Below are 22,905 nucleotides of genomic sequence, written 5' to 3'. Positions count from 1 at the left end.
GACATTGCTATGTACGGTGCATACACCGCCATTGCTATGTACAGTACGTACACCGCCATCGCTATGTACGGTGCGTACACCGACATTGCTATGTACGGTGTGTACACCGCCATTGCTATGTACGGTGCGTACACCGCCATTGCTATATATGGTGCGTACACCGACATTGCTATGTACGATGCGTACACCGCCATTGCTTATGTACGGTGTGTACACCGACAATGCATATGTACGGTGCGTACACCACCATTGCTTATGTACGGTGCGTACACCGACATTGCATATGTACAAGTCATTCCCGTGTACGGGACGTTTTCCGTACAATTCGTAAATCGGAAGTCCGGTCCGGATCGTACTTGTACGGTCGGACTGTATTTTTAGGCTTCGTACGTAAAAGTGTCCGGGTCTGTCTCGTACAACTTTTCCCGCTCTGATTCGTACGGATTGGGCTGATCCGTATGTATTTTTCACATACGAATCGTACTTCATGGGTCGGACGGGACTTGTACGATTCGTATGGAAAAATTTACCGATAAGAGTCGTACGGGAAAAAAAAATACAGGATCGGAATCGGCCCCTATGTGTGCTGCACAATGCAACACACATAGAAAGAGGAAAAAATTAGAAGAAATGAAGATACATCTCCTTGTTACGCCTCACTTGGGGAGATGTAATATTTTGACATATTCCCAGCTTTACATGTCCTGGTAAATCTGGGAATACATCAAAACTATGGGAGTTGCATGGGATCACCCACTGCAGTTCCCATGGAACACGACCGTTGAGCAGAGTAAAGAGATTGAATTACTCCATATTTGTAAAGCCATTCAACGCCATGCAATGTGGCTTTGCGTGGCTTCATAAGTATGACTTTGAGCTTTGCGTGGTGCAAGCATGATGCAAGGCCCTCGAAAATATTCCCCCAGATATATGAACGAGGACTCTGTAAGGAAGCATACCACTTAGAATTCCAGGAGCTTATTTACAAGCCCATTGCACTGCCGGTGCATCACTTTTCTTGATGCACCAGTGGCGCAGTGTGCCTGCCCATATTTACAAGGCCACGTAGAGTCACCCTGCATGACTTTTCATGGTCTTGTAAATATGGGCCTCTTTCACGTATTACTCTGCGAGAACGGAGAGTTCGATGGGTGTTGCTATGAGTGTTACCATGCAACATCCATGGAACCTGACACATTCCCAAATTTACAAACTATCGTAAAACTGGGAATGTTTCAGAATTCTACGACTCCCCAGAGGAGGCGTAGGAGTGGTGCAATGAGGAGAAATACTCCTATTTCTCCTCATTATTTGTTCTTTCTATGTGTGCTGCATTCTGCAGCTCACATAGAAGGAGCAAAACATTATTAATGATTGTTTTTGTGCAGGAAGGTCTCCCTCCCTGAACAACAAAAGTCATCCCCGCAACGCTGGCACCCTTTCACCATGGAGCAAGGGTGTCTGTGTTGGAACATGGCTGATGTTTGTGCACCAGTACAGTTCACTGACAGAATATCGACCCTGCAAATACCAAGATACAAAGATATTGGGACCGAAACATGGATCACAAAAATATCGCCATCATATCTTTATAGTGGTGATTTCAAAAATATCAGGGGGAGAAATATTTATGTCATTAATATAGTTATATTAAATACCGGTTCTTAAATACATATAAAATAAGATAATGCATATTAAATATATTCAATAGTAAGATTAATAAAAAAAAATCATATTTAATATATATCTAAAAAAATATAACAAATAAACTTAACACATATATATATATAATAATTCATATATATATTTACATATATCTAGTTAAAAAGTTATTAAACTAATATTTTAAATTTATATTATAATTTTAAAAATAATATAAAAACAGATATACATACATATATACATATACCATTGACATAAATTCTTTAAAAAACAAACCGTTTTAATTAAATAAAAAAATAAACAAACTTAACATTTAGGAAGCATGTTTTTACATGTTAAAAATAGTATAATTTTAAATAAACAAAAACATAATAATATAAATTTGAGACCCTCACAGGTGAGTAGCGTGCTTTATAAACCCCCTGATTGATTGATTGATAAATTATAGCAGCAGACAATAAATTCGAAAATATAAAATTCAATACATATACTATTCCTGCAACAATTTGTACCAAACTACGCATACTATTAAAATAAATATTAAAAAAGTGTACTGCTCCCACATCTCACAACTTAATAAAAATAAAACTGGTTAAAATGTACAAATCTCCCTCCAATAAATGCAACAGAAGTAAAAGGGTTGTATTGAGGATAGATGATATTTACTGTATCCATTCCAGCCAGTACAACAGTAGAAAAACTGTTGGAGTGCGAAAGTGTAACATTTACTATTCCAATTCCAATCACTACAACAGTAGGGAAAGTGTTAGATTGTGCAGGGTTAAAATGTACTATTCCTACCACAATGAGTGTAACAGTAGGAAAGTGTTGGATAGCAGTGGGATACAATTTACTATTCCCACTCTAGCTTGTACAACAGTGGGGAAAGTGTTGGATTGTAGATGGGTAAAATTTACTTTCCCCACTCCAATAAGTGCAGCAGTAGGGAAAGTGTTGCAATGCTGAGGGGTAAAATTTACTTTCCCCACTCCAGTAAGTGCAACAGTAGGGAAAGTGTTGGATAGCAGAGGGGTAACATTTAGGGGCCGATTCCGATCCTGTAAAAAGGCTGTACGAATTGTTGTACGGAGCGTTTTCTCTGTACGACTCGTTCCCGGTAAACTCATCTTACAACCTAGGAAGTACGATTCGTACAGAAAGCCTTTTTCTGTACGAATCGTACAAAAGACCATACGGCTAAAAAAAACAAAGATTCTGATCCGGAACTGCTTGTACGTGACGTCCTGACGTATTTAAGCAGCAGTTTCCAGCCCAGCAAGTATGATTCGTCCCTACGGCACTACGTACGTCTCTTTGATTACAGGAGCGAAAAACAGCCGGGAAAGCAGAATCCTACAAACGGAGCCCCGGTACGTGACGTACACGCCATGAACCCCGTCGTACGTGTCATCCCGGTGCTCTTGGCCTACGACCTGGTGCACAGCACCTGACGCACACGCCGCAGAAGGTGAGAACAACACCCAGGGGCCAGGGTGGGGGTGAGGGGCAGGAAACATACCCCATACTCAAAGCCAAACCTATAATATGGAGGTCATACATTACCACCAGGGTCTGGTCACTTTGGGGGGCATGTCCAGCAACCCCTGCATACCGCAACAACGGAAGTGGATGTGTACGGGGCATACCACACGTACCCCTACGGCACAGTAGAACTGTGATACGGACCGTACACACGCAATGAATGCGCGGGTACGGTGTGTACCACACGTACCCCTACGGCACAATAGAACTGTGATACGGACCGTACACACGCAATGAATGCGTGGGTACGGTGCGTGTCACACGTACCCCTATGGCACAGTAGAACTGTGATACGGACCGTACACACGCAATGAATGCGTGGGTACGGTGCGTACCACACGTACCCCTACGGCACAGTAGAACTGTGATACGGACCGTACACACACAATGAATGCGTGGGTACGGTGCGTACCACACGTACCCCTACGGCACAGTACAACTGTGATACGGACCGTACACATGCAATGAATGCGTGGGTACGGTGCATGTCACAAGTACTCCTACGGCACCATTAGAACTGTGATACGGACCGTACACACGCAATGAATGCGTGGGTACGGTGTGTACCACACGTACCCCTACGGCACCATTAGAACTGTGATACGGACCGTACACACGCAATGAATGCGTGGGTACGGTCTCGTACCACACGTACCCCTACGGCACCTTTAGAACTGTGATACGGACCGTACACATGCAATGAATGCATGGGTACGGTGCGTACCACACGTACCCCTACAGCACCATTGGGACTGTGATACGGACCGTACACACGCAATGAATGCGTAGGTACGGTGCGTACCACACGTACCCCTACGGCACCATTTGAACAGTGATACTGACCCTACACACGCAATGAATGAGTGGGTACGGTGCATACCACACGTACCCCTACGGCACCATTAGAACAGTGATATGGACCGTACACACGCAATGAATGCATGGGTACGGTGCGTGTCACACGTACCCCTACGGCACAGTACAACTGTGATACGGACCGTACACACGCAATGAATGCGTGGGTACGGTGCGTGTCACACATACCCCGTTACGGCAGCAGTACATTTGGGATACGAGGCATACACACGCCAGGAATGTGGGCTTTAGAGGACTGGCCCAGCATGTTACCTTCATATTGGTGTGTGTGTAGGTCCAGGCCAGCAGTGTACTGCTCCAAGGGGGTGCGTGGGTGGGTGCATATGACTCCCAGCAGTGTCCAGATATATGAGGGGTGGGTGCAGAGGACTCCCAGCTGTGTCCATACATATGAGGGGTGGGTGCATATGACTCCCAGCAGTGGACTGCAATATGAGGGGTGGGTGCATATGACTCCCAGCAGTGTCCAAACATATGAGGGGTGGGTGCATATGACTACCAGCAGTGGACAGAGATATGGGGGTGGGTGCAGAGGACTCCCAGCAGTGCCCAGACATATGAGGGGTGGGCACATATGACTCCCAGCAGTGGCCTGCAATCTGAGGGGTGGGTGCAGAGGACTCCCAGCAGTGGACAGGCATATGAGGGGTGGGCGCATATGACTCCCAGCAGTGGCCTGCAATATGAGGGGTGGGTGTAGAGGACTCCCAGCAGTGTCCAGACATAGGAGGGGGGGTGCATATGACTCCCAGCAGTGGCCTGCAATATGAGGGGTGGGTGCAGAGGACTCCCGGCAGTGTCCAGACATATGAGGGGTGGGTGCATATGACTACCAGCAGTGGACAGAGATATGGGGGTGGGTGCAGAGGACTCCCAGCAGTGGACAGAGATATGGGGGGTGTACATCATTATCAGATGACCACACCTACATGGTGGTATGGACGCATCCCTAACTTTGGACTATGATGATAGTGCTATTACAACACATCACTGACAGCAGTGTCCCACTCCCAGGAGGATGGATGTCTTTCACACACTGCATGACATACCACATGTGGGTGTGAAGACATATAACACATGCATACCCACCCATGGCGGATGCAGCACAATACACACCCTGCATTCATGCCAACAGACTGTATAGTCATGCAACTGCATACAAAACTAAGATAGCCAAAGGGAACACACACTTTCACGCACATCCCAGGAGTTATAGGAATGTTCAGGTGCTGGTCCAGCCACCAAGATGTTGTCTCTCATGGAAGGAATAGGGTTCAATTCCACTAGATACAATGCCCACAATTGTGAGTCAGGTGCACAAATACCCTGCAAAACAAGTACCATTTGTGTGGTAGGCCGTGATTACACACATGCATAGTGCTGAAAAGGGGCAATTTGTCCCTGAAGGCATTCCTACATACCCAAAACACAAGTACAGTGACTTGCAAGGATGGCACAGACGATTCAGCAGGAGACATTGGTGAGCAGGCATGGTCATTGTTGAAGGGATCCGTCACCAACAAAGGAAATGTTGACACAGGTCAGCACAACAATTGTGCAACTGTTTGCAGGGAAGATGTCAGGTGCCACAGAGGAAGGAACACTCCTTGGGACAATGTCTCCAAACAAAATGAACACACACTACCAATGATTATTTGCATACACATTGTGATGGCACACAGATACCATGGTCCACCTCATGACCATCATACAAAAACATTTCTCAGAACCCTAACACATTACCAGAACACCAACTCCAGGAGCCTCATCACCAACATCAAGTACCTGAAATGCAATAGTGTTGAAAGTAAAAGAAAATGCTTTATTCAGCACAAAAACAAAAAACACAAATAGACTATTTACAAAGGCCAATGGCCAGTCCCTTTCTCAAGTCCAAGGGTGGTCGTAGGGGACCGCGTCCACCCCTACCTTGCCTGCACAAAGGAACCTCAAGGTTTGTCGACTGGGGGGGCATCATCTGTGGCAGTACCAGGCACCGCAGGGACAGGAGGGGGATGGGTAGGTGTGGTGGGTGCAGGGGTGGACGTCTCCACCACAGGGGGTGGGGCAGCGCCAAAGATGGAGGTGAGCTCGGCGCTGCACACTGCTGCTAGGACGTCCATCCTAACCCCTGCACCTGAAGATACCCCAGGGCCAACGGAGGGTGTGGTGGGCGAGGGATGGGGTGCAGCGCTCTTGGGGGAGGGGGTGGACATGGTGGGGGACTCAACTCTTGTGCCCGGGGACTTCCTCGCCCGCTTGTGGGGTGATGGCTCAGTGGGGGCGAGGTCCAGCTCACCCATAAAGATCTCCTTGGGTGAGAGTTTGGCAGGGGAGCTAAGGGGAGTGGTTTTGGAGGAACAGGGTTGTGAGGACTGCGGACTGCGACTGTGGCTGTGTGTATGTCATCTGCCCCCAGACCCTGTAGGTGTGCCTACATCCCCTGAGTGTGCGTGCCAGAAGGTGTGCGCTGTGCCTTACTTGGGGGTGTGCTGGATGTGTCTGGTGGGGTGCGTGCCCTTGACTGTCTGGGTGTGCGTTGGGCAGGCATGGGAGAGGGAAGTGTGGATGGGTCCGGGGTAGGGGGGGAACGGAGCGCTGCAGGAGAGTAACTGCTGCCGTCAGGAAAGAGTCCATTGACCGCAGAATCCTGCGTTGGTCAGACATCGTTGCTGACATGCCCTCCATGAACGACACCATCTGTGTGATCAGTTTAGTGTGTCCATGGAGGACATTCAGCACCGATGCCTGCCCAACCTGCAACTGCCGCAGTATGTCCACAGACTCTTCACTAAGTGCAGCAGGGGTGACAGAGGCAGGGGGTGCGGTGCCTGGGCCGAAGGAGACATGGTGGGCCTCTGCACGGACAGGAGGGACGGAAGCAACTGGGAGGGCAGAGATGGTAATGGAGGAGGCGGGGACAGATGTGGGGATGCTGCCAGTTGGTGTTGAAGCCTCCGCCTCCTCAAGGAGGTCAGCGTTGAACCCGTCGGCGTCGTAGCTGCTCTCGCCTCCAGACAGTTCCTCCGACTGACTCCCCTCCCCCTCCATGCCACTGGCTCCTTCTGACTCCACAGCACTGGTGGCACTGTCGCTGGGTCCCTCCTCCGGGTCCATGCAGGTGTCTCCCTCGGTTGCGGATGATGATGCTGTGGGCAAGGAGAAGAAACCGAAATGCATCAGTCACCTGTATACATCTGACACATGAGCAAAAAAACAATTGGTCACAGTGCATATCAGGCAATGCATCATGAGTAACAGCTAGATTTCTCCGCACATATGTAAGCCCTGTACTGCCCAGTTGGTAGACCCACTATACCACTTGGACACCAGGAAGAAAAGAACACACCAGGTCACAACTTGAATGAGAAATACACTGAGAAGCTAGTGTCTGTGAACCGGCGAGCACAGCAATACAATGAAGTCATGCCACCTCTTGTTTACCCTGAAAGAAACAGTAGTGGTGCACCCAAGATAAACTAACACACCTCAATACTCAAGGTGTCACCACAGTCAGAGACCTGTAAGTACTTTGGAACACAAAACGAAAAAATGTTGTTACCTTGGGACTCACAATACTTTACACAATCGACGTGTTTTGAATGTGGCAATTCGCCATTTCGTGAAAAGAACACTTATGTGCCTGCATGAAATATGTCGCACAAGGCAGTGCACACAAAAGTACATTTACACTGTCATTGAAGAAGCTGGCACCTTTTCTAAGAAGCCACTGTTAGAAAGAAATGGTGTTGCAGAAAGTACATATACATGGGCCCACGGAGGTCTTGATGTCTTGAGACTCGTTAGTTTGTATCACCAACAACAAAAGAGTCTCACAAAATCAAGACCACTGTGGGAACATGTATATGGAGAATCTGCAACACCATTTAATTCTAACAGTGGCTTCTTTGAAAAGGGGCCAGCGTGTTCCATGAAAGTGGAAATGTCGTTCGGTGTGCACTTCCTTGGGAGACTTTTTTCATGCAGGCACATCAGTGTTCTTAACACAAATCATCAAATTTCCACATTTAAAACATGAAGAACTGTTGACAAGTGCTGTGAGTGCCAAGGGACACTTTTTTAGAGTAACAACTTGAATTATGTCAGTTGTCACATGGCCATCCGTCACGTTATTACACAGTTGGCTACACATATGACCTACTGCCTGTCATCTGGAGTGGCACACATGTCCACACCCAGGACAATGCATTAGCTAATGGGCCTGCAATTGGGTTGTAAAAAAAGCCTAGCTGTACTGTGGGGACACTCTCAAGCCAGAATGTACACACAGATGTCAGCACACAAAGTCCAAACTGCTTTGCATCTGAACCTCACACAGGTGCCAAAAATGTATGAGCAGGAGTCATGTTCTTAAAAAACTGACACAGGCTGCAAAGCACGAACATTAAGCACTGGCCAGCATCACAGGGGCGCTGCACGGTGATTCTTTGTACAGCCAATTCTCACGCACAAGTCAGACCTGGCAATGAAAAATCAGGGTTGCACATGTATGCCTCTTCTGCACCCCCCCCATACCCACACTAGTAGTACACCTACTGGTACGCACTAGTAGTACACGTACGTGTCAAACGCACTGTACTACTAGTGTGTACATGTACGTGTACGCACTAGTAGTACACATACGTGTACACACTAGTAGTACATGTACGGGTACGCACTAGTAGTACACGTACGTGTATGCAGTAGTAGTACACGTACAGGTACGCATTTCACACGCTTACAATGGTAATACAGGCGTACACATGCCAGGAATGGAGGGCTACGAGTCGCACAAGGATGTCCATCAAGTACTTGTCATTGCATACTTTCATGTGCAGGTCCTAGGTGTGGCAGCCAGTGATATTGCACAGGTCATCTCATCTATTTGCACAATTGATGTGTGATGACCTGTGGACACATGTCATGTGTGATGGGGCACTATGTGGCATACATAACCTTGACACTTGCCACATGTGTGTCTGTAGTCCAACTGTGTCATGCAGAGCAGCAGTGGGATGGCACAGTCATCAACACCCGCACCTGTCTCCTGATGCCAGGGACAGGGACACTCTATCAACTGACATGTCACGATCAGCGTGCCCCTTTGTGACTATGTCAGGTGTGTGTCATGTGTTCCCATGAGCTTGATGTCAGTGTCCCATCAACTGCATCTGCTGTTGGTGCATCCAACAGGGGTCTGTGTGGAGATGGGCATGGAACACATCTACCCACACCATGCCACATGTGGATTCCCACGGCTGTAGGGTCTGTGTGCATCGGACATCATATTTTCCCAGTCATACATGTGTGCGTTGTCTCAATGGCTGTGTCTTTGTGTTGTCACATGTACACCTTCATCGCACTGTGTTTGATATGTACATTTGACATTCCATGTGACCTGTGCGTGTGCCTTGCAGTCAGCTGTCTGGATGAGATGACATCCTTCCAATGCAGCTATGTGGTGCCTGGACAAGACAGGTGGGTCCCTCCCTTATGCCCCGGAGAAGGTCTGCCAAATCTTCCTCGTGTGCTGCATGCTGCACAACATGGCAGTTGAGAAGGCAGTGCCACTCATCCTGGATCCGGATGAGCAGGAACATCCACCCGTGGAGGATCAAGGGCTTGCTCACGAGGCTAGTGATGAGGAGGAGGAGGAGGATGATATCCAGAGTCAGCTCATACGCAACTTCTTCTCATATGCAAGCTTGTAGCATTGAGTGGCATGTGTTGCAATGGGTGTGTCCAGCTGACTGAATGCAAAGTGACTTTGATGTGTGTTCTGATGTGTCACTCGAGTGATGATGTCATGTCACACAGTTTTGCGGAGAGACTTTCTTTGAAATTGACATGTGTCCAACATTGTTCATGTTTTGTAAATGTCCATGTGTGCTGCGAGAATTGTTTTAGGAGACTTCTTGTGTGTCTGTCATTCCCAGGTTTTTGCGCCTGTTGTTCTGCTCCTGTCATCGTTGTCCTCCTGCTATTCCTCATGAGGATTGCAATGTGTGCTGAATCAGCGTTCCATGCACGGACATGTGGAAATGTCAGTTTGGGTAAGGATTGCAGCAAGGCTTTTTGGTATTGGTACGGGTTGGGAATGTGTGGGCCTGCTTCTGTGCATGTTGTGGTAGCATGCATACATGTCTTCTCACCATGGAGCATATAACATGTAGCATCACTCCCATGACATGATAGTCACCCTTCTTGACAGTCATCTGTAGTGAGTGTGGCGTCTGATGAAGGCATCAATGTGTGTAAACCTTGCCTCTGAAACATTGCGGATGCTACGGGTGGACATAGTGTGGGACATCACAACAACAGGCTCTATGGGGAATTGCAGCCTCTCCGTGTGCAGCAGGATGTGTTTGGCTCATCCCCTTAACTTGTGTGCCAGTTCATTGGGATTGACATCATCCGTGTTGTGAAGGGTGGGTCCAGCGTATGTCCCACATGTTCTGTCAACTGACCTGTGAGTCTGTTCATATGGATGCATTTCCCTTTGTGTGTGTATGTGGAATAAAGGTGTTCAGCACAATCCAAAGTGCCTCATCTCTGCACTGCAGCTCTCTTGCCAGTTTGCATGCGTCATGTATGGCATAATTGTCAAATATTGAGCATATGTGTGTATGTGTACTTCAGCAACTTGCATGCAGTTCTTCATGGCTAATAATATCTATTGTGCATGAAGTACCTGGTTGTGTATGTATTTGTGCAGGTTGCTCCCCACAACGGGACGTGAACGCATGCTGATCGTGTGTCTCCTGTGCGCAGCTCTGCATTTTGTTGCCTGATCCTGTGGCCGTCATTTTTGGTGATTGTTCATACATTTTCTCGGAGTGACCCATGAGTAACCTGACACTCCTTCATTTACATACTCCTGTTGCACTGTGCCTTTCTGACCTCCTTGTCTTTGTGTGCTACTTTTTGCCTAATTTCTCACACCTTCCACCTGCTGCTGCCTCACCTGCGGCACCGCCCCACTGAGTGCCCTGATTCTGCAACCCACATGCCTCCAAAATGCTCAGCCCTTCCCCCCCCACCCATTCTAAATGCAGTCAGCAGCTTTTCTGTGCCACTGTTGCGCCAACGCCGTGCCAAAGGCAGGACCGTCTGCGCCTGCAACGTGCACAGTGCATGACCCTCTGGTCTTTGCATTACCCACGTCACACAACAGGCTCATGCTGCAGCCAACCTCCAAGCACTGTCCTCCAGACAATCATCCGCCTGCTATCATGCAACTCCTAAGCGCACACACAACACCTTTGCATGCTGAGTGTGCAACTCCAAATGCCTACACAGCGCTGCCCAGCCTACCAGACCCTGTCAGAACAACCAGGTCATGTGCCTCCTACTCCACACCCGCTCCGTCCACCAGCACGACATTGGACTCTGTTACCTCCTCAACACAACAGCCCCACACATCACCTTCATGACAGTAACCTGGACAAAGTGATCCTCAGCACACGAGTTCTTCATTGCCATCTCAGACAGATACAAGATCACCCGCAGGGACGGCACCAACAATCCCGGAGGATGAATTGCAATTTATTCACAAGTACACCCTCAGAGTCACAAATCCGGTAACACACATCTACAGATCTCCAGGCCTACATCCACAATTCCGCTAAGCCATCAACACGTACATCTGCACGCACGCCCTCACCTCCACAGGCTACATGTTGCTGGGGGCCAGTAACTTCTTGCTGGAGGAGAACCACACCACCATCCATCATTGGTCCATCAACATTTGAATCCACGTCTCCGACAAGCAAGACACTGCCCCACACCCCGCTACCGATCCCCCAAAGATGCTTGATGTAAGTCACCACAGACAAGCTGTGTGGGACACTCGAAACAACACCACCGCCACACCCTGCAACCTCACGCACTGGATCAGCAACTGATCCAACAATCTTGCCTCATTGACGGACTTTCCTGTGAAGCACAACAACAGTTAAGGCACCTGGGACAAGGCAGACCTACTGGACTCCTACAGACCTAACCGGACTCTTGTGCAAACCTTGCAACACAAAGAGCCATCATTTACCTTACAGCCCTGGAAAACACCACACACAGACATCACCATTTCATCAGCAAGGACAAGTGGAGATCCTTCAGATAGTGCGAGACACCAAAACACACGACATCAAGGAGCTCATTAGCATTGTAAGTGAACTGACAGCAGATCTCCATCCCCACCCTTGCAAGGCAGATCACATCCCTTGCAACTATGTACCACTGCAAGCTCATGGCCATACACGACAGCCTTGGCACACAGAGGCAGACAGCACTATTATCCGCAGGACAAACCCCCCTCAGGTTCTGGACTCCCGTCAGCAGCAAGTACACAATCTGGGTCATGTGCACCATCTACTCTGGCTCTCCATCAGGCCCCTTCCCACACAACATCTCAACCACATCATTCCCCATCCTTGAAGCCCACGTCCAGCGCGTCATGAATGTCTCCTTTGAGTTTGCCACATTCCATGGGTGCTGGAGGCATGTAGAGACCCAGGCCCTTCTTAAACAACGGACAGCAGTACCGCAGGATCTCCTGGAACAACACTCTGCTTCCCTACCCAGCAAATGTCATCACGAAGACACTCAACAAGCAAATGACAAATTTCCTCCACGCAAACTGCTCCAGGCAAGCGGCACCAGACCATCTTCCACAGTAATCACACCACTGCAACCATCATCATTGCCACCACCAACAACAACTTTGCCCTGCTCAACAATGGTGAGACCACCTCCCTTGACCTCTCCACAGCATTCTACACCATGTGCTACCACACTGTCAGCTCACACATCTCCAACACTGGTATCCGGAGGAGGGCCCAGGATTAAATCAGAAAGTAGCTCACCAGCAAGGCCCAGGGAGTCTGCCTCCACTCTGCAGCATGTAGTACACTGGCGTCCTCTGGCACAATGCAGGGACCATAGAATCCAAAGTTCACAGGTGTTCTTGTTGACTGGTGTGTTGCTCGGCCTGCTGGTTCTTCATCTCTGTGAGGGTCACCACTACCTGGCTGAACTCCCTGATGTCACGCCGGTATGCATCCATGATGTTGTGTATGTGTGACATAACGATCCCTTCAGCTGGCTGGTTAGGTTCTCGCCTTCGCCTTCCTCCACTCCCACCACCCCTGCCCACACGAGCCTGGCCTGCCGTTGTGGGCACATCGGGTCTATGGGACCCCTGAGGGATGGCAGTGGCGGTGCTGTCTGCCTCCTCCTGGGTGCCCGCCGCACCTTGTCACTCCTAGTCAGACTGGCTCAGTTGTTCACTGCGGGCAGGGCTCCTCGGTGTCTACTGGGATGTGGCAGGAATGTGGGTGGTGGTTGGCACAGATGTTCCTGAACCAGGTTCTGCAGGGGCTTGGACACCAGAGGGTCCGGGTCGGTCGGGGTCATCCACGGAGTGTTGAGAGGCGTCGCTGCCGGTGGGATTAGGTTCCTCCCGAGCCTGGGACTGTGATTCTTCCCCCCATTGTTGGGGGGAGATTCATTCCGTTGCCCTGTGTGTGAGAGACAGACAATGTTAATGCTATTTCATGCAACATGCATGTTTCATACACATTCAAGTTGGCACTGTTCCTCCAGGTAGTTGTATGTGCCTAGCATTCTCCTCAATGTTCACTTGTGGATGGGTATGTTGCGGGGGACAGATTGATATGTTCTCCTGAGTCTTTGACATATAGATTTTTGGCTTGGATGCTTCTTCGGCTATGTATTGGTCTTGTTGTGTTACATGTCCATTGTGACAGTGGGTAAATCCATTGCCTGTCCCGGGGGTGTCTGCTTGTGTAAGGGGTGTGCGTGGCAGGGCCTGCTGGTCTGTGTAGTGTGATTTGGCACTGGGGCTCCCAGGTGATGTAGCTGTCCCCCCATGGAGCATGCTGCCATGACAGTGAGTGTGAGTTCCTGTCCTAGATATCTGACCGTGTTGTCTTGGTGTTTGTGTTTGCACTGGTCACAGGAGGGCCTACACCCGGGCCGAGTGTGAGCTATCTTGTCAGTACTTTCCCAATCCCTGTGCATTGCACATGGTGCATGGGTATGTACCTGGGCCATATGGGATGAGGGCAATTGTGTCTGATTTGGAGTTCAACAATGTATTTTGTGCCACCCACCCTCCCAGCATACCGGGCATCCATTCTTGGGTTGGTGCTTCGTGTAGCATGGGACATAGCATGGCCTTGCTTTCTCAATGGGGCATACACGTGTTAGTGACATTAGCGTTGTTTTTGACTGTGGTTCTGGCCGGTGAGGGCTTGGGGGTAGTTGCGTGCATTTGGTGTAGTTGGGGTGTGGATGCCATTACCCCCATGTTACATAAGTTGTTTGTGTACTCACCAGGCTCTGCGACTCCTTCGACTCCGTGTACTCCCACCGGCGGAAGCAGGGCCATCACAGGTTTTTTTTTGTCCTCATATGCCATTAGATGTACCCAGAGCAGTTTTTATTTACTCTACGGCCCTCCTTTTGATTGGCACCAGCAAGAGAGCTCTGATCTAAATGGGTGCACTTTACACAAAACCTCTCGTTTTCGGTCTGTTCGGTTCTTCTATCTGGTTAGCCCCTGGAACCGACCCGAGTGGTGAAGAAACTCTATGTAAAGGCATAATCATTGGACAGATGAATCTCTGATGTCAAAGATTATCAAGCCAACCCATGCACGGCAACCAAAAATCTTTTTTCCTCTTCCAAATGGCCCTATCCAATTTCATTGTATACTTAATCGAATTTACCCAGTCTAAAAAAGTCGGGGGAGTGCTCTTAATCAAGCATTTACAAATTTCTCTCCGAGCAAGTAAGGTAAGGTAGAGAGATAACTTACTTTTATCTGAAGATAACAACTCATAATTTGGTAAAAATATACCACAAAATATTAACGTTATGCTCACCTGGATGTCAAATCCAAACATGGCTTCCATACCTTCAATGACAGAACCTCAAAACTGATGTAACATTCGGCAGCTTAAAAACATATGCTCATCGTCTGCGTTTTCCTGCTGACATTTTGGACAGCAGGGAATAGGTCCTCTCGCAAATTTGGAGAGCTTGAGAGGGGACCAATATCCCCTGTGAAGAGAAAATAGATGATTTCTCCTTAAATTGGCAGCTTGTACTGTGGAATACAGTGAATCATAAGATACTTGCCATATTTCTTCTGTACTGGATCCGGGCAAGCACTCGCCCCACAACTGCGATGGAAGGATAAAATCGCCGTCAGCCAAGTCAATCATGAGCCACTGTAAATTGGCCACCTCCTTCTTATTCCGCTTTCTCGTACTCAGAGCCGTCTCTAGTTTATTTGAACCGCCCACCGCTATACCGATCGCCTGGGACCAACTTTTTATTTGTAGATATTTGAATTTCGATAGTTCACTGTCTGTGATGTTACTCAAATCTTCCCAAGATAACAGAGAACCCTCAGGACTGAGTTGAGCCCAGCAGTTTTTCCTGACTGATTTTAACGGGGTTACCAGCGAATCTTTAGTCCACTCCGGTGAGCCCGGGGAGTCCCAAATATGCGCCATAGCACTATAACAGCTAATTTTTAAAAGCTTTCTGATTTTAAACCAAGTAGTAACTAAATCCCTTAGAGACTTCAGACGTACCTTCTTAAAAAAACCTGGGTCTCCAAATTTGTATATGAAGGCTTGATCTCCTCCTTTTGTATCCCAGAGCATCTCTTTAAACATTCTCCCAATGTCTGAGTCATCTGGTTCACTCATAAGCATTTTCCCTGCCCTCTTTAAAAATACCCATGCATAGAAGATTAGGTCTGGCGTACATAACTCTCCCTTACTTTTCTTTCTCCGCAGTTTTTTCCATGAAATTCTTATACCAATAGCTACATATGGCGCTGAGGTTTGGGGTATCGCCAAGAGTCTTTATCTTCAACAGGAAGAGAATAGATTTTGCAAGGCGTTATTAGGCATACCAATCTCCACACCTCAATAATCTTGTCATAAGGAACTTGACCTGAATTTTATAGAAGATTTTATTAGGGCTCGTCCAGCCCTTTTTTGGCTATCTGTTTGGAAGAACTCGGCCTCATCCTTAACGAGAGAGATCATAAGCAATTGTATTGGATGCGAGAAAGGGAAGGATATTCCATGGTTGTCAGAGGTGTATCGAAGTTTATGTAGTGTCAACAAAGGTAGTGTCTTCTTAAATCCCAGCACAGCCGAGACTTTGCATAAAAATGATCTTAGGAGTGCACTTTATTCGCTATATAGAACAGAAAGGATTGAAAGAAAATCTAAGAAATCCCTCGTCCATAGCTATATGACCATCGAACAGCCCGCGCATCCCCTGGCCAACTATCTTCCCCTGTCTATGAGCCATTGGGAGAGGAGTCTTCTATTTCGCCTAAGGGCAGGTAATGTTAAATTTGTATTATGTTTTCCTCTCGGCCGTCACCCGAATCTTGACCACTCACCCTGCCCGTGTGATGGCCTGAGTGGCCAATCTATTTTACATTTTCTGTTTCTTTGTAAATATTATTTAAAGTACACTAAGTGGCTTTTAATTCCGTTTTTTAAATCGTTTGCGCCCCTTAATCTGGAAAATGCTTACCTGAGGTTACTTACGAAGAGCTGGTCTTTCGCACAGGCACTTTCTTGAGAATTGCTGCTCGAGCACGTCCGATGATGTCTAATCCTTGTGTCCTTAATTATCTGTATATTCACTTTTGTACTAATCTGATATATTTTGTTATTGTGTTTTTCATGTACTCTCCCTGTGCATTTTAAAACTTGTTATGCTGCTGTGCTTTTATTAATACAATGTTATCCGAATAAAGTGTTTTGATGATGATGAATGGGCAAATGATGTATTTTCAAGCAAATTCGAGATATCAAAAAGGTTAATAAAGCAGTTGTGGAAGTATACTTATGACATCAATAAAGAGATTTCATATGATAACGTAGGTAGAGGCTTAAACAGTATAACCAGAGAACTTCACTCCACAACCGCCAAACACACTGACTCACCTGCAAGCACTCTATGTTGATTTACTTTTGCCTTCTCAATATTTTGACAACTCTGTACCTCCTTCTCACCATTTGCACAGAATCAAAATTGCAACTGGAATAAGTGGCCATTGCTCTGTTTGTTCAGCAGAGAAGCCAAGGAATGGTTTGTCCAAGTATTCTGAACACCTTTTTGAGCCACTGACAGGGACTGTGAAAACTGTGCACTGCCTTCAGCCTTTGCTCCGGAGCACTCCATGGGTGTCCATTAAAAACGCCTGACGGCGACTGAGTTGAAAGTATGCACTGTACTGAAGAAATATGCTGCACAATAAAATACAGAAATAAAACATCCCGGAAATAGTGCGCAATCCTAAGGAATGCAAGATTAAGTAAAACATGTGAAATATAAACACTCCGTGGTGGGGCTCCGGGCTAGGGTTTAGGGCCGGGCATTAGGGTTTAGGGCTCAGGGCTAGGGTTTAAGGCTCCCTTTTAGGGCTTAGGGCTCCGGGCTAGGGTTTCGGGCTCCGTGGTGGGGCTCCGGGCTAGGGTTTAGGGCCGGGCATTAGGGTTTAGGGCTCAGGGCTAGGGTTTAAGGCTCCCTTTTAGGGCTTAGGGCTCCGGGCTAGGGTTTCGGGCTCCGTGGTGGGGCTCCGGGCTAGGGTTTAGGGCCGGGCATTAGGGTTTAGGGCTCAGGAACCCTAGCCCGGAGCCCTAAGCCCTAAGCCCTAAAGGGGATCCTTAGACCCTAGCCCTGAGCCCTAAACCCTAATGCCCGGCCCTAAACCCTAGCCCGGAGCCCCACCACGGAGTGTTTATATTTCACATGTTTTACTTAATCTTGCATTCCTTAGGATTGCGCACTATTTCCGGGATGTTTTATTTCTGTATTTTATTGTGCAGCATATTTCTTCAGTACAGTGCATACTTTCAACTCAGTCGCCGTCAGGCGTTTTTAATGGACACCCATGGAGTGCTCCGGAGCAAAGGCTGAAGGCAGTGCACAGTTTTCACAGTCCCTGTCAGTGGCTCAAAAAGGTGTTCAGAATACTTGGACAAACCATTCCTTGGCTTCTCTGCTGAACAAACAGAGCAATGGCCACTTATTCCAGTTGCAATTTTGATTCTGTGCAAATGGTGAGAAGGAGGTACAGAGTTGTCAAAATATTGAGAAGGCAAAAGTAAATCAACATAGAGTGCTTGCAGGTGAGTCAGTGTGTTTGGCGGTTGTGGAGTGAAGTTCTCTGGTTATACTGTTTAAGCCTCTACCTACGTTATCATATGAAATCTCTTTATTGATGTCATAAGTATACTTCCACAACTGCTTTATTAACCTTTTTGATATCTCGAATTTGCTTGAAAATACATCATTTGCCCATTCATCATCATCAAAACACTTTATTCGGATAACATTGTATTAATAAAAGCACAGCAGCATAACAAGTTTTAAAATGCACAGGGAGAGTACATGAAAAACACAATAACAAAATATATCAGATTAGTACAAAAGTGAATATACAGATAATTAAGGACACAAGGATTAGACATCATCGGACGTGCTCGAGCAGCAATTCTCAAGAAAGTGCCTGTGCGAAAGACCAGCTCTTCGTAAGTAACCTCAGGTAAGCATTTTCCAGATTAAGGGGCGCAAACGATTTAAAAAACGGAATTAAAAGCCACTTAGTGTACTTTAAATAATATTTACAAAGAAACAGAAAATGTAAAATAGATTGGCCACTCAGGCCATCACACGGGCAGGGTGAGTGGTCAAGATTCGGGTGACGGCCGAGAGGAAAACATAATACAAATTTAACATTACCTGCCCTTAGGCGAAATAGAAGACTCCTCTCCCAATGGCTCATAGACAGGGGAAGATAGTTGGCCAGGGGATGCGCGGGCTGTTCGATGGTCATATAGCTATGGACGAGGGATTTCTTAGATTTTCTTTCAATCCTTTCTGTTCTATATAGCGAATAAAGTGCACTCCTAAGATCATTTTTATGCAAAGTCTCGGCTGTGCTGGGATTTAAGAAGACACTACCTTTGTTGACACTACATAAACTTCGATACACCTCTGACAACCATGGAATATCCTTCCCTTTCTCGCATCCAATACAATTGCTTATGATCTCTCTCGTTAAGGATGCGGCCGAGTTTTTCCAAACAGATAGCCAAAAAAGGGCTGGACGAGCCCTAATAAAATCTTCTATAAAATTCAGGTCAAGTTCCTTATGACAAGATTATTGAGGTGTGGAGATTGGTATGCCTAATAACGCCTTGCAAAATCTATTCTCTTCCTGTTGAAGATAAAGACTCTTGGCGATACCCCAAACCTTAGCGCCATATGTAGCTATTGGTATAAGAATTTCATGGAAAAAACTGCGGAGAAAGAAAAGTAAGGGAGAGTTATGTACGCCAGACCTAATCTTCTATGCATGGGTATTTTTAAAGAGGGCAGGGAAAATGCTTATGAGTGAACCAGATGACTCAGACATTGGGAGAATGTTTAAAGAGATGCTCTGGGATACAAAAGGAGGAGATCAAGCCTTCATATACAAATTGGAGACCCAGGTTTTTTTAAGAAGGTACGTCTGAAGTCTCTAAGGGATTTAGTTACTACTTGGTTTAAAATCAGAAAGCTTTTAAAAATTAGCTGTTATAGTGCTATGGCGCATATTTGGGACTCCCCGGGCTCACCGGAGTGGACTAAAGATTCGCTGGTAACCCCGTTAAAATCAGTCAGGAAAAACTGCTGGGCTCAACTCAGTCCTGAGGGTTCTCTGTTATCTTGGGAAGATTTGAGTAACATCACAGACAGTGAACTATCGAAATTCAAATATCTACAAATAAAAAGTTGGTCCCAGGCGATCGGTATAGCGGTGGGCGGTTCAAATAAACTAGAGACGGCTCTGAGTACGAGAAAGCGGAATAAGAAGGAGGTGGCCAATTTACAGTGGCTCATGATTGACTTGGCTGACGGCGATTTTATCCTTCCATCGCAGTTGTGGGGCGAGTGCTTGCCCGGATCCAGTACAGAAGAAATATGGCAAGTATCTTATGATTCACTGTATTCCACAGTACAAGCTGCCAATTTAAGGAGAAATCATCTCTTTTCTCTTCACAGGGGATATTGGTCCCCTCTCAAGCTCTCCAAATTTGCGAGAGGACCTATTCCCTGCTGTCCAAAATGTCAGCAGGAAAACGCAGACGATGAGCATATGTTTTTAAGCTGCCGAATGTTACATCAGTTTTGAGGTTCTGTCATTGAAGGTATGGAAGCCATGTTTGGTTTTGACATCCAGGTGAGCATAACGTTAATATTTTGTGGTATATTTTTACCAAATTATGAGTTGTTATCTTCAGATAAAAGTAAGTTATCTCTCTACCTTACCTTACTTGCTCGGAGAGAAATTTGTAAATGCTTGATTAAGAGCACTCCCCCGACTTTTTTAGACTGGGTAAATTCGATTAAGTATACAATGAAATTGGATAGGGCCATTTGGAAGAGGAAAAAAGATTTTTGGTTGCCGTGCATGGGTTGGCTTGATAATCTTTGACATCAGAGATTCATCTGTCCAATGATTATGTCTTTACATAGAGTTTCTTCACCACTCGGGTCGGTTCCAGGGGCTAACCAGATAGAAGAACCGAACAGACCGAAAACGAGAGGTTTTGTGTAAAGTGCACCCATTTAGATCAGAGCTCTCTTGCTGGTGCCAATCAAAAGGAGGGCCGTAGAGTAAATAAAAACTGCTCTGGGTACATCTAATGGCATATGAGGACAAAAAAAAACCTGTGATGGCCCTGCTTCCGCCGGTGGGAGTACACGGAGTCGAAGGAGTCGCAGAGCCTGGTGAGTACACAAACAACTTATGTAACATGGGGGTAATGGCATCCACACCCCAACTACACCAAATGCACGCAACTACCCCCAAGCCCTCACCGGCCAGAACCACAGTCAAAAACAACGCTAATGTCACTAACACGTGTATGCCCCATTGAGAAAGCAAGGCCATGCTATGTCCCATGCTACACGAAGCACCAACCCAAGAATGGATGCCCGGTATGCTGGGAGGGTGGGTGGCACAAAATACATTGTTGAACTCCAAATCAGACACAATTGCCCTCATCCCATATGGCCCAGGTACATACCCATGCACCATGTGCAATGCACAGGGATTGGGAAAGTAATGACAAGATAGCTCACACTCGGCCCGGGTGTAGGCCCTCCTGTGACCAGTGCAAACACAAACACCAAGACAACACGGTCAGATATCTAGGACAGGAACTCACACTCACTGTCATGGCAGCATGCTCCATGGGGGGACAGCTACATCACCTGGGAGCCCCAGTGCCAAATCACACTACACAGACCAGCAGGCCCTGCCACGCACACCCCTTACACAAGCAGACACCCCCGGGACAGGCAATGGATTTACCCACTGTCACAATGGACATGTAACACAACAAGACCAATACATAGCCGAAGAAGCATCCAAGCCAAAAATCTATATGTCAAAGACTCAGGAGAACATATCAATCTGTCCCCCGCAACATACCCATCCACAAGTGAACATTGAGGAGAATGCTAGGCACATACAACTACCTGGAGGAACAGTGCCAACTTGAATGTGTATGAAACATGCATGTTGCATGAAACAGCATTAACATTGTCTGTCTCTCACACACAGGGCAACGGAATGAATCTCCCCCCAACAATGGGGGGAAGAATCACAGTCCCAGGCTCGGGAGGAACCTAATCCCACCGGCAGCGACGCCTCTCAACACTCCGTGGATGACCCCGACCGACCCGGACCCTCTGGTGTCCAAGCCCCTGCAGAACCTGGTTCAGGAACATCTGTGCCAACCACCACCCACATTCCTGCCACATCCCAGTAGACACCGAGGAGCCCTGCCCGCAGTGAACAACTGAGCCAGTCTGACTAGGAGTGACAAGGTGCGGCGGGCACCCAGGAGGAGGCAGACAGCACCGCCACTGCCATCCCTCAGGGGTCCCATAGACCCGATGTGCCCACAACGGCAGGCCAGGCTCGTGTGGGCAGGGGTGGTGGGAGTGGAGGAAGGCGAAGGCGAGAACCTAACCAGCCAGCTGAAGGGATCGTTATGTCACACATACACAACATCATGGATGCATACCGGCGTGACATCAGGGAGTTCAGCCAGGTAGTGGTGACCCTCACAGAGATGAAGAACCAGCAGGCCGAGCAACACACCAGTCAACAAGAACACCTGTGAACTTTGGATTCTATGGTCCCTGCATTGTGCCAGAGGACGCCAGTGTACTACATGCTGCAGAGTGGAGGCAGACTCCCTGGGCCTTGCTGGTGAGCTACTTTCTGATTTAATCCTGGGCCCTCCTCCGGATACCAGTGTTGGAGATGTGTGAGCTGACAGTGTGGTAGCACATGGTGTAGAATGCTGTGGAGAGGTCAAGGGAGGTGGTCTCACCATTGTTGAGCAGGGCAAAGTTGTTGTTGGTGGTGGCAATGATGATGGTTGCAGTGGTGTGATTACTGTGGAAGATGGTCTGGTGCCGGTTGCCTGGAGCAGTTTGCGTGGAGGAAATTTGTCATTTGCTTGTTGAGTGTCTTCGTGATGACATTTGCTGGGTAGGGAAGCAGAGTGTTGTTCCAGGAGATCCTGCGGTACTGCTGTCCGTTGTTTAAGAAGGGCCTGGGTCTCTACATGCCTCCAGCACCCATGGAATGTGGCAAACTCAAAGGAGACATTCATGACGCGCTGGACGTGGGCTTCAAGGATGGGGAATGATGTGGTTGAGATGTTGTGTGGGAAGGGGCCTGATGGAGAGCCAGAGTAG

The sequence above is a fragment of the Triturus cristatus genome, chromosome 6, assembly GCF_964204655.1.
Source record: "Triturus cristatus chromosome 6, aTriCri1.1, whole genome shotgun sequence".
Taxonomy (NCBI): domain Eukaryota; kingdom Metazoa; phylum Chordata; class Amphibia; order Caudata; family Salamandridae; genus Triturus; species Triturus cristatus.
This window is presented reverse-complemented; position numbering follows the sequence as displayed.